The sequence below is a fragment of the Labeo rohita genome, chromosome 19 (assembly GCF_022985175.1).
Source record: "Labeo rohita strain BAU-BD-2019 chromosome 19, IGBB_LRoh.1.0, whole genome shotgun sequence".
NCBI lineage: Eukaryota > Metazoa > Chordata > Actinopteri > Cypriniformes > Cyprinidae > Labeo > Labeo rohita.
This window is the reverse complement of record NC_066887.1, coordinates 439,932-452,055: the sequence shown is the minus strand read 5'-3', so window position 1 is coordinate 452,055 and position 12,124 is coordinate 439,932. Positions and strand designations below refer to the sequence as shown.

Genomic DNA, 12,124 nt, shown 5'->3' with positions numbered 1-12,124 from the left:
TGGCACAACTAAACAGTCTTAGTTTGTGACAAGCAATTTAGCTGTCCACGCCAGACGTGAGTCACGTGATGCCACAGCCATTCAAAAGTGCAGAAAATTGCACTGCACTCCCCTAGTGAAAAAAAAGTATACTTTATTGTATTTGTAATATATTTCCTGTTTCAATAGTACATTGCAAATATACTAACCAAAAGTTGTACTAACTTTAAATATATTATAAGTGTATTACCACCATGCTTTTACCTATTTTCACAATACAACTTTTAACACACTTTAAAATAATTGTAATTTAGTATATTTTCTAAAAAATATATTTTCTAAAAATATACTTGAAATGTAGTTTTGTTTGTTTTTAAAAGTGTATTTATTTGCACTTTATGTAAATATATTTTAGTATTATTTTTAACTGTGTGCTGAAATGTAACAATGCATTGAAAGTATACTTTTAAAGTACATTATTAAAGAACTTGTTAGCTTTAAGTTACATTTTGGAGTAATTTTTAAGTGTACTTCATGCTTACAACAGAAAGTAATAAAACATGATAAATGCATTTAAAGCCCATTTAAAACATTATTAAATGAAGTGTATGCATACATACAAAATGCTACTCTTGTAATTGTGATTTAAGTATTTTAATAAATTGATACAATGTCACAGAGGGGTCCATGTACATCAATGCATTTATAATTTTATACCAACAGCACACCATACCAACACAAGAAAAAGTGTTCTAGACTGTAAAACCAAATAGTATTCCTTGCTATAAAAATACTAGTAAGTTTACTCTATTTTAACCAAAATGTTGAGTTTACTAATTTTTTTTCATTGCTGAAATATTACAACAGATAGTTCCCATAACTAATGAAATTTAAGTAAAATTACTCAATATGTCCAAGACATGCTGTTACGCATGCGCACTGGGCGACAGTTGCCCCTCCCCCACGTCGCAGAAGCACAACGGCTGAAGACTCAACGTGTGTTTGCAGAGGATCTATTTCGGTAAAATCAAGGTAAAAGCTTTTAATTTAAGTCTCATTTTTTGCTTGCTAGTCCTTATGATGGTTAGATTTTATGCACTTTGTTGCATGTTGTTTTGTGGAACATCTTAGCCCATTCAAAGAACTCAAACACGGTTGACCCTGCACATTATTTGAAGCGATTTCTGTTCAAACCACTTAACTTAATGTCCACTTCATATCTGTAAAATTAGCTGCCTGGTTGTCTATTAATTACTATGTTATCCATTCGTGCTAGTGATAAGTTACGAGAATAGGAGTAATTTGAACGACGGTTGTTTCATGTGACGTTTTGCAGAATTCAAAATTCAGTGAGAAGTAAACAAAACACTTCAAACGAGGAGATCGTTTTTAATTTCGTAAACGCTTAGCATATGCTGTAGGATATTTTATTCTGGACGCGGTACATTCGAATGAGGAGCTCAGAGACACCGCCGCATTCACGCTAGAGAGTGCGCAATCCGGTCAGTGTACAAGTGCGGTAAAGTTGGTTTTATTTTGGACATTCCTTAGACATTCACACAGCAAATTAAGGGACTGTCTCAAAAGTGCATAAAATAATAAAAAAGGTATGCATTCCAAGATTCCAAAACATCCAAAGTATCAAACTAATAAAATGTAAAGGTGTGAATTACATGGAAATGCATTAATACATAATTGTAAGCTGTGAATGTGATTTTGAATATGAATTGTTACATTGTTATTACATAGTACTCCAACATTTTCCTTTAAATGATAGAAACAGGTGTTGTTATGACACCTGTACTACATTCAGTAACACTTCTAACACATTATACGCAACTTGGATTTTGGAAAAGTCATTTTGTGTATTTTTATTGATTTATTAAAATCTACAAATCTATCCAACTTCCTGGTCATGGGACCCAATGATGTCACACCAGCTTTAAAATCTTCACACAATCTTGACACACATCTTACATCACTTGGAATTTGGAAAAATGATTTTGTGTATTTTTAATGAATTTTTCAAATATTAAAATCTATATAACTTCCTGGTCATGTGACCCGATGATGTCACACCAGTTGTAATATCTTCACACAATCATGACACACATCTTACACCACTTGGAATTTGGAAAAATGATTTTGTGTATTTTTAATGAATTTTTCAAATATTAAAATCTATATAACTTCCTGGTCATGTGACCCGATGATGTCACACCAGTTGTAATATCTTCACACAATCTTGACACACATCTTACACCACTTGGAATTTGGAAAAATTATTTTGTGTATTTTTTATTAATTTTTCAAATATTGAAATCTATTTAACTTCCTGGTCATGTGACCTGATGATGTCACACCAGTTGTAATATCTTCACACAATCTTGACACACATCTTACACCACTTGGATTTTGGAAATATGATTTTGTGTATTTTTAATGAATTTTTCAAATATTGAAATCATATAACTTCCTGGACATGTGACCTGATGATGTCACACCAGCTGTAATATCTTCACACAATCTTGACACACATCTTACACCACTTGGAATTTGGAAATATGATTTTGTGTATTTTTTATTAATTTTTCAAATATTGAAATCTATATAACTTCCTGGACATGTGACCTGATGATGTCACACCAGCTGTAATATCTTCACACAATCTTGACACACATCTTACACCACTTGGAATTTGGAAATATGATTTTTTTTTTTTTTTTTTTATTAATTTTTCAAATATTGAAATCTATATAACTTCCTGGTCATGTGACCCGATGATGTCACACCAGTTGTAATATCTTCACACAATCTTGACACACATCTTACACCACTTGGATTTTGGAAATATGATTTTGTGTATTTTTGGTGAATTTTTAAATTATTCAAATCTACTTAACTTCCTGGTCATGTCACCCAAAAATGTCACACCTGTTGTATTATCTTCACACAATCCTGACACACATTATGCCTTTATAATAATAATAAATAATAATAAATTGGATAAAGAACTGTATCAATGAGCTGTCATCTATATGGAATGTGATCCCTAATGTTATTATTATTATTATTATTATTTTTTTCCAAACTAGGTGGTTTAAGTTTTTTATTAATGTGTAATTAAAGCATGATGAAAATCCATATCAAATCTGATATTTTTGCATATGCAAATGTTATTAGCTTGGAACCTAATTTTTAAACACAATTTTACACCTCATATCTAATCTGGAATAAAAAGAATGTACTGTATAAACACAAATCTCTTTTTTTTTTTCTTTTTTTTTTAATGGTATTTTTGCATCTCAATCTTTCAAAATGGAGTTCTTAGATAAGCATGGAATTCCTGTTAGTCCAAAAGAGTTTGCGATTGTTGCTGATGCAGTGCCACATGCAGTTTTTGCACATGCTTTTAAGAGATCTTTTTTCCCCTCCAATCTCTGTCACTCATTGGATCTTTGTAAAATGTTTATAAAGGTAAACAGTGTCTTTCATTAAATCTCTGATTAAACAACTCCACAAACAATATTACAGTTTGACTTGATTTCTGTCGTATATCCACAAATATTATTTGAGAACGTCTAAACAGAGGTTTAGATGTTTTATTTATTAACCAAAAAAAAAAAAAAAAAAAAAAAAAAAAAACGTTTTATTTGACCTCACCGTCATGGCGATCAGGGTTTACTTCAGTTGGGCTCTTGATCCTTGAATTTTTTTTTGGCTGCTGTAATTGTGTTTGTAGAGCACTTTTTTTTTTATAGCAAAAAGAAGCCAAGAAAAAAGTCTGGTTAGACATTTCTTGGTTAATTTTTATTGACCGTGTGCTAATCATCATCCAGTGGCCTAATTCACCAATCTCATGGAGTTTCAAGAAATTTTCAATAGCTGTATGAATTTTTATGGATGTCCATCTTATGCACAAAAGCTTAAAATCTACAGCATCACTTAGACACACACAAACATCAAGACTCAGCATATGAATCTCAACAATGGTGACATTCAACAGCTGCATGCTGGGTAGCAGCAGAGTACAAACCTCACCCATGACTCCCAGCATGCAGCTGTTGACTGTTACCATTGTTGAGATTCATATGCAGATTCTTGCTGTCTGTGGTCTTTCTGTTGCTGCAGATGAAAACATTTTGTGCATAAAGTGACTTATATTTATTCAGATTATCTGACTTACACAATACAGCTAGATATGAAACTATAAATACTGCTTAAGCAATACAACATCCATATACTCAGAAATTGAATTTCATCTATCTTTTTTTCTCTTGACTTCACTAAATGTGCTTTCTATAAATAAACAATTAAAGCAACCAGCACATTACAAACACCAACATATCAAGGTTCAAAAGCCCAACAAAAGGAAACACTGGTCTCCTTGATGGTGATTTCAAATGAAAAAAAAAAACAACCTCTGTTAAATCTCAATAAGAGTTTCTCAAGACCTCTGACAGAAATAAAGTCAATCTGGTTAATAATGAGTGAAACTGGTAAAACTGTTTGTTTAATCAGATCTTGGGAGATTTAATGTCTTGTTTTATTTCAGTTGATTTCTTCTTCAACTGTGGCTGAAGTCTTATGTTTCTCTTTCCTTCTGTGATTCTGCTTGTAAACAGCAGGTGTTGATCATTATTGGTCAATCGTGACATAATGATCTCCTTAACTCCAACACTGTGTCAATGCTACTTGAACACTGTAGTGTGGAAACACATGAACACTGAGCAGGGTTTGTTTAACACTGGGAACTATTACATAAACTTTACCTGTTTCATTCACGTATGACTGATGTATCTGAATCACATTAAGTTTATTAATATGATTATATTAAATCTATGTAATTTAAATGGATGGAAAATTTGTATGTAATTGAATTACATAGAGTTTAAACTTAGAACGAAACACTTTTTTTGAGTTAATCTATTCTGTTCACTACAAACTTAAAAGCAAAAAAAAAAAAAAGAAAAAAAGGGGACTTTGTTGAAGAACTTGGCACTTCATCTGGACTGAAAGACCCTGGATTGTTAATATTGCTGTGCAGACATACACTGCCGCTCAAACATTTGGGATCAATACGATTTTTAATGGTTTTTAAATGCTCATCACGGCTGCATTTATTTGATTAAAAATACAGAAACAAACAGTAATATCGCAAAATGTTATTACAATATAAAATAAAGGTTTTTATTTTAATATACTTTAAAATATAATGTATTCCTGTGATGCAAAGCTAAATTTTCAGTATCATTACTCCAGTCTCCAGTGTCACATGATCCTTCAGAAATCATTGTTATATGCTGATTTATTATCAATGTTGAAAACAGTTGTGCTGCTTAATATTTTTTTGGAACCTGTGAGACTGTTTCTCAGGATTATTTGACTAACACTTGACTTTACAATACTGTTCAAAAGTTTGGGGTCAGTAAATTTTTATTCTTTTTCTTTCTTTCTTTCTTTCTTTCTTTTTTTTAAAAAAAACAGAAATTAATACTTTTTTTCACAAAGGATGTGAAATTAATTAAAAGTGATAGCATAGATTTACATTGTTAGAAAAAAATAATATTTTCAATAAATGCTGTTCTTTTTAACTTGTTATTCATAAAATAATTTTGAAAAAATAATCACAGGTTCCAAAAAATATTTGGCAGCACAACTGCTTCCAACATCTTATAATAGATCAGCATATTAGAATGATTTCTGAAGGATTATGTGATACTCAAGACTATTTAAGATATTTAAGCTCTTATTTAAGACTACTTAAGATATTTTAAAGTATACTGAAATAAAAACTATTATTTTGTATTATAATGACATTTTGTAGTATTACTGTTTTTTTCTGTATTTTTTTATCAAATACATGCAGTGTGACATCTGGTTTACAACTGGTGTGACATCATCAGGTCACATGACCAGGAAGTTATATAGATTTGAATATTTGAAAAATTCATTAAAAATACACAAAATCATATTTCCAAAATCCAAGTCATGTATGATGTGTGTCAGGAATGTGTGAAGATATTACAACAGGTGTGACACCATCAGGTCACATGACCAGGAAGTTAAATAGATTTGAATATTTGAAAAATTCATTAAAAATACACAAAATCATATTTCCAAATTCCAAGTGGTGTAAGATGTGTGTCAAGATTGTGTGAAGATATTACAACTGGTGTGACATCATCGGGTCACATGACCAGGAAGTTATATAGATTTGAATATTTGAAAAATTCATTAAAAATACACAAAATCATATTTCCAAATTCCAAGTGGTGTAAGATGTGTGTCATGATTGTGTGAAGATTTTAAAACTGGTGTGACATCATCGGGTCACATGACCAGGAAGTTAAATAGATTTGAATAATTGAAAAATTCACCAAAAATACACAAAATCATATTTCCAAAATCCAAATTGTGTATGATGTGTGTCATGATTGTGTGAAGATTTTACAACTGGTGTGACATCATCGGGTCACATGACCAGGAAGTTAAATAGATTTGAATATTTGAAAAATTCATTAAAAATACACAAAATCATTCTTCCAAAATCCAAGTCGTGTATGATGTGTGTCATGATTGTGTAAAGATTTTACAACTGGTGTGACATCATTGGGAAGTTAAATAGAATTTAAAATTTCAACAATGTATAATAGATGTGTGTGTGTGTATATATATATATATATATTAATTTAATGCTGCATGTATGTTTAAATACATTGTAGGTGATTTGAGCCATTCAGATAAAACAACCAAAACGCAGTTTTCTCAGGCTACATATTCATAACAGATACATTAATAATTTAAAATCTACCAATCATCCTTATCTGCACGTAATAAATTTGCTAACATAAACTACACATGTAAAAGGATCACGGCATTAATGCTTTTTTATGGAAAATGCACATATGTAACCAAGGTTATAAGTGGAGTTTGCACTTTTGAGACGCTCCCTAACTTGACGTGCGCAAGTGAGGATCGTTGTGAGGACTTTTTCACTTCAGATGCATTAAACAGTTACATCGTCGAATAATATTAGTATTAATTTTGATATTGTGCTTTTAAACGTGATCTGAACGAGATACAGCATGATCCATGACTATTATTCGATTACATAAAAATTAATGCTTAAGTAAAGATCGAATGTCTAAACGAATGTCCAACATAAAACCAACTTTACCGCACCCAGTGTACAAACGGATGGAAAAGAACGCTACATCTTCAGACGGGTTCTTTTAAAATAACTCTTTTTAACTTGACACGGCGATTTTGAAAGCAACTATGAGTGCTAAACTGTAGTCAAGCCGTAGCATTATTTGTTAGAAATACCTGGTTGCGACGAAAATAGTATGCGTGCTTAGTATGATAATTACGGTAATGTGCAGGCAGTAACAAACAACACGCATTCTGAGATTGTCAACGAGTCTTTAGCAGACCCATCACCCCCACCTCCTCAAGCAGAGTATATATAACATTGAAACTTATTTAAATGTAAGTTAACGATCTTAGTTTTAAAATACCAGATGTTTCCATTTACATTACATAAGAAAAAAATACTCTATACATTTGGTTTTGTTTGTTCATTGTTCACTGATTTTTGATTGATGGATAACACTTTTTTATTATTTTAGAATACCAGCTGATGACTGCTGTACAGTGGAAATGTAAGTTCAGATGCTTTAGTTTATGTTTGTTACAAGTGCTATGTTTGTGACGTAACAGACATTCTTTACATTTGTGTTTTATACTTTGCAGAGAGGATCTACTTAGATAAATATAAGATGAATGCAGTAAATGAGACTTAAAAGCATTTATTTCATTTTCTTCCACAGATCGATCATCTTGATAAAACCTCAGTATATCATCAGAAACAACAGGTATTAATTTTTTGCTCCTTGATATGTTTTTTCCCTCCAAAAATGGACAGTCTCTGACTTAAATTTTATCAATCACCAAAGGCCACATTTTCAGCTAAAAATCTTCTTTGCTGTTCTGCTGAAGAAAAATACTCATGAACATCTTGGGTGGTGTAAGGGTGAGTAAATTAATAGCTAATTTTTATTTTTGGGTGAACCTGTTTTTTTTTTTTCATTTCCAAAATTTTCAAAACCCTATTCCTTTTCAAAAAGTGTGTTTATGGATTGTGTCCTTCAAAATGTCAATAGCCACTTAATGTTTGTTCTTAGATCTTTGCAGGATTCAGTTGCATATCTCGGATCTGAGTTCTGCGCAGCACTGGACACAGACTCTGCACTTTTGACATTTTCTAGAAAAAAGGATTTTAAATTTCACATCAAGTTAATTAAAAGGTATTTCTTTATCATGTTGACTGTAGTTGTCATCTTTAAATCATGATTTGCTTATGATTGTTATCCTTAGCCTGTCTCTATTTTTTCATAGTCATCTGATGTTTCCACTGCAGTACTTCAGGGCCTTTCAGTCATCCTGGAGGATGACCCACAGGAATTTTACAGGATGTGTTTCGTAAGTATTACTGGATTTTCTGCTCTCATCATTTTGTTTTATTCAATATGAATATAGTTCTGGTTATGAAAAATTGTCAAAGGTTCTGTGTATTTTTTTTTTTTTTTTTAGTTTTGCAGTAGATGCTATATTTGTCTTTTGTGAAACAGTTTATTACTGAAATTGGTGTAAATGCTTTAAATTCGTGAAATTGTGTTGAGTGATCACAAACATCATTACACACTTTGAAATAAACTTCTTGAAATAAAGAGCCTAGTTCACCCAAAAATGGAAATTAGCCCATGATTTACTCACTCTCAAGGCATCCTAGGTGTATATTAGGGCTGCACGATAAATCACATGTGATTGTCATGTGCATCTCGACAGTGAAGATGGTTCTGTGATTAGTAGTAAATCTCTATCACATGCATTCAGATGGAGCGGAATTTAATACACAGAGCCTTAGTTCACTGACAAGCTATGCAATATCGCGTTCATAATCGAATGCGATTCACCTGCGCGTATGAACGCGATATTGCATAGCTTGTCAGTGAACTAAGGCTCTGTGTAATCACATAACAGTCTTTACTGACAAGATGCGCATGACAATCGCATGCAATTTATCGTACAGCCCTATTGTATATGACTTTCTTCTTTCAGACCAATACAATCAGAGTTATATTAAAAAATATCCTGGCTCTTCCAAGCTTTATAATGTCAGTGGGTGGCTGTTTCTGTTCAACAGTTTAATGAAGTGCAGTAAAATGCGTCCATCCATAATAAAACGTGCCTCACACGGCTCCGAGAGGTGAATACAGGCCTTCTGTAGCGAATATATGTTTTTGTACGAAAAATGTCCATATTTAAAACTATACACTTTTCTCTCACTTCCGCTAACTGTCATAGGCAGAAGCCATCCCGGGCAGCTGATGTAGGATGTACGTGTGCGTATGCGCCGGTGATTAGTGACAAACATGGAAGCACAGGACAGAGCGAAATGAAACACCAGTAACGAATTAGAAGTACAAAACAAAGATCCATAAAGAAGAATGTCGGAGGATTTCAATATAAACCAAGAGCAGACTGGTTTTCTTTTGCTAAAGTAAGGAAACTTTGCTTCCTTTGCTCCTGTAAACAAACTTTTCTTTGCTAGTCGAAACTTACATTTCGACTAGCATATTTACACCAGCGCATGCACACAAACGTCCTACAACATCCACCTGGAAAGACTTGCACGTATGACAGTTAGTGGAAGTGAGAGAAAAGTGTTTAAAACTTTTTAAATGTGTATATTTTTCTTACAAAAATGCATCAATCCACTACAGAAGACCTTTATTCATGTGTGAGGCACATTTTATTATGGATGGATGCACTTTCTTGCACTCCTTTTGAACTGTTGAACAGAAACACCTGCCCATTGCCATGGAAAGCGTGGAAGAGCCAGGACATTTTTTAAATGTTACTCTGATTGGATTGGTCTAAAAGAATGAAGTCATACACACCTAGGATGCCTTGAGGGTGAGTAAATCATGGGCTAATTTTAATCTTTGGTTTGGGTGAACAAACCCTTTAAGATAAAATCATGTAAATGATGGGTGTGATCCATCACTCCATAACACGAGAGAAAATGCTCTTAGCATTCTTAGCATGTTGTAAAAAAAAAAAAAAAAGTTCTGTGAATTCACATCTATAATGTTGAAAACAATGTACAAAACATTTAGTCCATGGAACTAGTGTGTTATATTCCAAGACTTCCAAGACAAGGCATGCAGTAATAGTTGACACAAATGATAATTTACACTTTTGCTCTGATTTAAATCATGTATTGTGAAATGTCACTGTCACACTATAAATCTCGTCATCTCTCTTTGGTGATCATAATTTAAAGCTTAATTACATTTCCTTGTACTTGATGTTTGCACAGATCATTGTACACTCACTCTGGTCATCAATATGAATCAGTTTGCTTATAAATTAAAAGCATTAAAAGTTCCTTGTCAATATATGCTTTTAGAACATTTTCCAGTATTGAAATGAAGAAATTTACACTCTACCTATTTTATTTCTCTACTTAGGATGTGGATGCAGACTTCAGTCAAGCAGTTGTAGACCTGCTCACAGTTCTACCAGAGGACATGCCCTCATTGTGGATGCAATAAAGGCAATCATGGAGGGAAGAATTGTCATGGATGGGTTTTAAAGGCCTGTATTTTATTTTTGCTGTTCTGTTTGCATGCCATTCTGAAAATGCTCTATTGTTTAACAGTGTTCCAGTGGGTCCAGATAATGTTATGACAACAAAGTGCTGTTTAGTTAAGAAGTCTGTAAAGAGTATTATAAGAACACAGATGTTTTAAAAGCTAATTTTTATTATTGTGATATTCTTAAAGTTTTTTACAAAAATAAACTGTTGAGAATTTCAAACTTGTATTAAGTTCATTTCATGCTGGTTGAACGAATAAAAATACGTTCAGTTTACTTAAAGAAAATGTGGAAACCGATTGCACAAAATGTTTTAAGTTCCCATAGCTTAAAATGGCAGATTAAATCCATGTTGAGAATAACAGCATTTAAGATGTTTGCACAACACAAAATAACACTGCTAGGTAAATAGAATTAATAAAGTAATCTTACTATTAAATCTTAAGTAAGATTAGTAAATGTCCTGGAGTATGTTAACTAGAAATGACATTAAACCTACTTGATATTTATTAGTTAATTTACTCTGTAAGAGTTTGCTTTCTTTACTTTAAACTGATTATTAAATTAACTTTAGTTTTACCTTTAAGTTTGCTTTAACAAAATAAGGCAATTGGTTTCCAAACTTTTTTTTAAGTAAGCTGAACTTATTAGGATTTACAGTGTACTGGACAGGAAGTTCAGCTACTAGTTTGTGATGTCACAAGTACAGCCAAGTAAATACTATTGCATGGCCAACAATTGAATTTCACTCACACTGTTTTAATGACCCTGACAACGAGTGCATTCAGCATTGGGGAAAAAATGTGCATATTTTTACTCAAAAATAATATGTTTATGGTGTGTTTCTTGTATATTTTGAAGACACCCTTAATTAATTTGTAATATACTTGTAATACAAACAAAGTACACTTTAATATCACTAATCAAGCATGCAATTAGCTTACAGCATATACTTACTTAAAGTATACTAAGTATACTTGAAGTTGTTCCAATTTAGCACATAAAAGTACACTAAATACACTTACAGTTATGCTTTACTACAATTTAATTACAACTAAAATATACTTAGCACAAAATTAGTTGTTCCAAAATAGCACACTTCAAGTTAACTAATCAGTAACACACTTGAAGTATACTGACAATTAGTCTGGCTGCAAGTATACTTAGCATATTTTTTTTTCACTAGGGCACATGGGTCCATCATACTTTTTAGTTAATCAGATGTGATCAACCAATCATATCCCACTGAGGCTGCATTTACACTAGTGCATTTTCGTTTTAAAATGCATAACTTTTGCTACGATTATGCCTGTCATTTACACTACTCTAGTGTTTTCGACCCTTGAAAACTGAGACTTTCGAAAATGCTGCAGACCCCGTTTTAGTTTGAAACTAAAGCTCTGCTTTAGTTTCAAACTAAAGTTTGAAAACTCCAGGAAAACTCTAGGATTGCGTTTCAGTGTAAACGGACCAATACGGA

The 12,124-nt window shown here is 32.3% G+C and overlaps 1 long non-coding RNA gene across 2 annotated transcripts; it reads left to right on the top strand.

Moving 5' to 3' along the window:
* The first annotated feature begins 7,621 nt into the window (after positions 1–7,621).
* LOC127182201 (uncharacterized) lies at positions 7,622–11,826 on the top strand. 2 transcript variants are annotated; one of them, XR_007829856.1, is made up of 6 exons: positions 7,622–7,643; positions 7,812–7,856; positions 7,938–8,014; positions 8,166–8,288; positions 8,380–8,463; positions 10,518–11,826. It is a non-coding gene; the product is annotated as an uncharacterized LOC127182201 (long non-coding RNA). The 2 variants fall into 2 exon arrangements; XR_007829855.1 differs by lacking the exons at positions 7,622–7,643; positions 7,812–7,856 and having other exon boundaries at positions 7,884–8,014.
* Positions 11,827–12,124: the final 298 nt, after the last annotated feature.